Here is a 4,663-nt window from a genome sequence, read left to right on the forward strand (position 1 = left end):
ATATATATATATTCAGTTTGAAAAGCTTCAGGACACATAAAAAGAGACATTTCAAGATAATGAAGCTCAAGACAGTCAGATTTTGGGTTGAAACTGTGTTTTTGGAATTACCCAGCAGTTTCGTAGCGTGCTACGAAACTGCTAAAGAGGATGACTAACGCTTAGCAGTTTCGTGGCGCGCTGCGAAACTGTTGAAGCTACATAATTTAAACTCAGTCAACCGATTTTGTGAGACCGAGGGAAAAGTTTTGAAAAAGGAATATCCTCAAAGGGTGTTTTAAAGGTATCAACTTTCAACAAGGGCAAGACAGGTAGAGGAAACATATATTTGAACCCAATTCTAAACTTTTTGTTATAAAGTGGTCACATTTACTAGTCCATGGTATGTCAGACAGCTTGGAAGAGGTTTTTATCTTCACACATGGCAAAGGTGGACAACAGATCAAGGACGTGGCATTCTGATATGTTTTGTATAATCAAAGATGAAGGGCATAGTTCATTGGATTCGAACATCTTTGAGGAAAACCAAAGGCCGATAAACAAGGACAATTTTCTATTTTTCAGGGGCAATGGAGAAAGTGCGACATCAAAGTCCAGCAAGCAACTACAGACACCTATCACAGCCAAACTAAAAGAGACCACTTGTCAGGGAATAAATCTTGATTGTAATAAATGCTATGTTCAGCATGATGTCGAATTAGAATCCTAATTGTTTTAGGTTTCTAGAGCTGTCAGTTAGTAGTAAGTTGTAATTATTAGTTAATTAAAGTGTTAGTAGGTGTCATCATAGGCAGAATTGGAGTTCCCCTCATGCTGGAGGAGGAACCTAAGTTAGGTGGAAGATCTCTATATATAGCTGAAACAACAATGTAATAGAGGTTGGAAAAGCTTTATAACAGAGCATAGTATTTGTCTTATGAAAAGACTCACTTTCAGCAAGCATATTTTGATTTTACTTCTCAGGATTCATGAGGGATTTCTTATATTCAGAATGTGTGATGTTTTCCTTCTCTTAGTTTTGTTTACAGTGGTATGGATGTATAATCACTCAGAATTCACTGAATGTGCTCTGATTTCCTGTATGCATCTATAGACTGTGTGGTTCCATATGAGTGTATGTTCTGAATATTCAAATGCTGAATGCCCTGACTTCCATGTAAGGTCAAGATCATTGTTTACTGAGGTGTTGTTTACTCCATAGGCCCAATGGAAATTTGTTTAATGTTTTTCCAGCATCCATATTTATCATAGATATATCACAAAGAGTTAGCCATCTTATCTTAAGTAAAAATCATTAACCCATTTAGAGAGAGCCCTCTCAGGTTGAGGAGGCTAAGCCTCAACCTAAAGTAGGTCTGAAATAGTTACTTGAAGTCTTCCTGGTCAGCAGCCTTCCAAGGCCTGATTTTGAGATAACATTTTGGTGTGTCTGCCGGGAGTCGAAAGATTAATCATTCCCGAAATCAAGAGGCTGAACTTCTGAAGGTAGCAGGAGCTCAAAAGACTTTTTGACGATGCAAATCTACCTTGGCGACTCCATTGTTGAAGAATTCGAAATTCATACATTCATGGTGATTCCACTGGAGTTATGAAGGACCCAGATGCTACCATTCTTATTTCAAGGTATGCATGCATAAATTTTTCAGGAATTCATGGTTTCCCAAATCATTTTCCCAAGGATGCATATTTTCTAAGGAATGGTCCAAAATTCAATGGAGAAGAGTTGAGTTTAACTTTGAAGCATATATCAGATTTTTGTGATTTTACAGAGCTTCTTAGAGTTAAACATGAGGATGTTTGCATTATGTTGTTCTATGATTCATTTCAAGGGAAATGTAAACGGTGGATTGAAAGCTTTCCCGCCAAATCCATCAAGTCATTTGAAGACTTTTGGTTTATGTTTTTGGAGGAATGGATAGATAGATCAGATGTGGTGGCAAACTCTCCTTCAATTCAAGGTTTCAAACAATGGAATAATGATCATAGTAATGGAGAAACAAATGAAAATTTTTCTTTGTCCTTGTCCTCGTATCTAAAATCATTTGACTGTAAAGCAGAGGATAAGATGAAATTTTTGGATGAAGTTGCTGAGGACATTGAGAAAGACATTAAAGGTTTAGAAGGTCAAATTCAGGCATATAGTTTTCATAAGCATGATCATTATTTTCAGAAGCTTTCTATGGCAGAACACAAGGAGAGAGTGTTGCTTCCTTTCTCTTTCACGATTGAGGAACTGTACACTGTTGTTGAAGATCAGTTTGCACAACCAGAAAGTTACAAGAATCATCAAGCTGATCATGCATTCTGGGATCCTATAGCTAAATACATGGAAGAGTTTTACTCTCCAGTGTTTCAGTTTTTCTATGAGGATCAGAGGCAATTTCAGTGGCAGTGGTCACCACAATATCATTGTGGCTCTGAACTCCGATGCAGTCAAAAAACTCAAATATCAGATAAGACAAATGATTGGCTACATTGGAAATTTCACATTGATTGAGCTGAAAGAAGTTTGAATTGATAGGGTAGGTAGGTAGGAAAATGCAAATAAGCTCAAGGTTGACTGAGCGTTTATTTTTTTTTAGTAGAGGTAAATTTCTTTCTCCCACAGTGATCATCAAGTTTAAGCCCGAGGTGAAAGCCCAAGAAGCTGGAAAGGGATGTTTGTCAAGTAAATCTATGTTTTTCATAAAGAGGACAAAGCACTGGACCTGCATGTTCTTAGTGTACCACAGGGGCACACTATCCCAAGTGGAGCCACCTGTTATCACTCAAGAAAAAATATTTTAAATTCTGAACATCAATTTTTTAATTATAAAGGTTTGGTGTCAGTCCCTTTGCAGGTTCCTGTGGATGAAAGTCCCGTTTTTCTTCTCTATCGAGATTGGGCTTTTAGGCTTATATTTCTCAAGATATGGACAAAGTTGGCATTACTGGGTCAAATGGAACCCCTTACAGATGACAACTGGCAAATAAAATTGATCACCGCCAAGCAGAGAGTGACAGTGTTCATGTTGTGCCTCTATTTCATGTCGCAGCCTCGTTCTGTTTATTTGGTGGACTTTGCTTGTTTCAAACCATCGGATGAGCTTAAGGTATCCAAAGAGGATTTCATATCCCTTTCCAAGAAGTCCGGCAACTTTGACGATGCCAACCTGGAGTTTCAGAAGAGAATCCTGGAAAGATCTGGTCTGGGCGACGAAACCTACTTGCCCAAAGCAGTAATGAACCCAGGACTGTGCTCCACAATGAAGGAGGGCAGAGCCGAAGCAGAAATAGTGATGTTTGGCGCCCTGGACGAGTTATTCGAGAAATGCAAAGTTCGGCCCAAGGACATTGGAATCCTGGTCGTGAATTGCAGCCTATTCAACCCCACGCCCTCTCTGTCAGCAATGATAATAAACCACAAATAGATCGTTGCTCAATTACGGTTGCAGAGAATGAGGCAGTTGTGAACTATGCACTTAGCAAGCGTGATGTAAAAGTTGTCCCATGTGGTTTGGACTTCGGTCAGAGTTTATACATTTTAGGGAGCACCGCTTTCACTCATCTTTGGAAAGGACAAGGCGTTTCTATCCGCAAGTTCATAACATGGATGGCTTTTTTGTTGCAAAGCCGAAAAAGATGAGCAGCACCAAACCAGTTCCTAAAGCAACTGAAGCTGAAGACAACATTCCTAATACTGTTGATGATAAAGACGGTGAAATAAATTATGGAAATATTGTGACTGATCAAATTGAAATTTTAAATACAGAAACTGCCCGATCAGTGAAAGTTCCAAGACTAACATCTTCGTTGGGTCTACATTGGCTTAGCACTCATCTCAACTAGTATAATGCTTTCAATTCTCTTTTGGGTTGTGTACAGTAAGCAACACCGACGCAGAGATGAATACTATAAGCAACATGCTGATGGTCAATTCAGGGCTAGAGACAACAACAAATCTTTATTTGAATTGTGTTTATAGGTCTTGTCATGAAGTCTGAAACATTATACTGAAAAAAGGCCCTGATATATTTTTCTTATACAAGCAAGGAGGCTGCATAATGCAGAGAAAACAAAAATGACCAGGGATCATAATGGATTTCGAAAATTGTTTATAGTATTAACAAAGGCAGGAAAACTTTTTTCTCTTCACTCTGGAGATGGTTGCATTGTATGGTCACAGTTTCTCCCTGTTTTTCGGAAAACAGAAGAATGCCAAGCTCCTTCTGAGTTGAAGGTCCTTCCTTGGCGGATCCCTCACCAGCATGCTTTAGATGAGAGTCCAGCTGTTCTGATAGTGGGGAAATGTGGTCTAGGACATGATGAGACAGGGATTCTTTCATTTGTAGATTCTCACAGTGGCAAAGAACTTGAATCTTATAGGTTTTCCTATCCCATATCTCAAGTGATTCCTCTGCCAATGACAGATTCAACTGAGCAACGGCTACATCTTTTTGTTGATAACAATGCAAGGGCAAACTTGTTTCCTAGAACCAATGAAGCACTGACTATGTTTCTTAAACAGATGTCAAATATCTACTTATATTTTGTTGATATAGAAAAAGGATCAATCCAAGGTTATGGTATCAAAAATCAGGACATGTCAGATATGGTGTTTAAGGATTATTGCTTCAAAACTAGAGAAATGTGGTCTGTATTGTTTCCTTATGAATTGGAGAAA

General features: G+C 38.5%; 1 pseudogene; it reads left to right on the forward strand.

The window, feature by feature from the left end:
- Positions 1-2,939: 2,939 nt before the first annotated feature.
- Positions 2,940-3,410, forward strand: LOC149244908 (3-ketoacyl-CoA synthase 10 pseudogene; annotated as a pseudogene).
- The last annotated feature ends 1,253 nt before the right edge of the window (positions 3,411-4,663 follow it).

This window comes from Pinus tabuliformis, chromosome 7, assembly GCF_031772625.1.
Source record: "Pinus tabuliformis cultivar Carrire ecotype Pingquan chromosome 7, CPIR1, whole genome shotgun sequence".
Lineage (NCBI taxonomy): Eukaryota > Viridiplantae > Streptophyta > Pinopsida > Pinales > Pinaceae > Pinus > Pinus tabuliformis.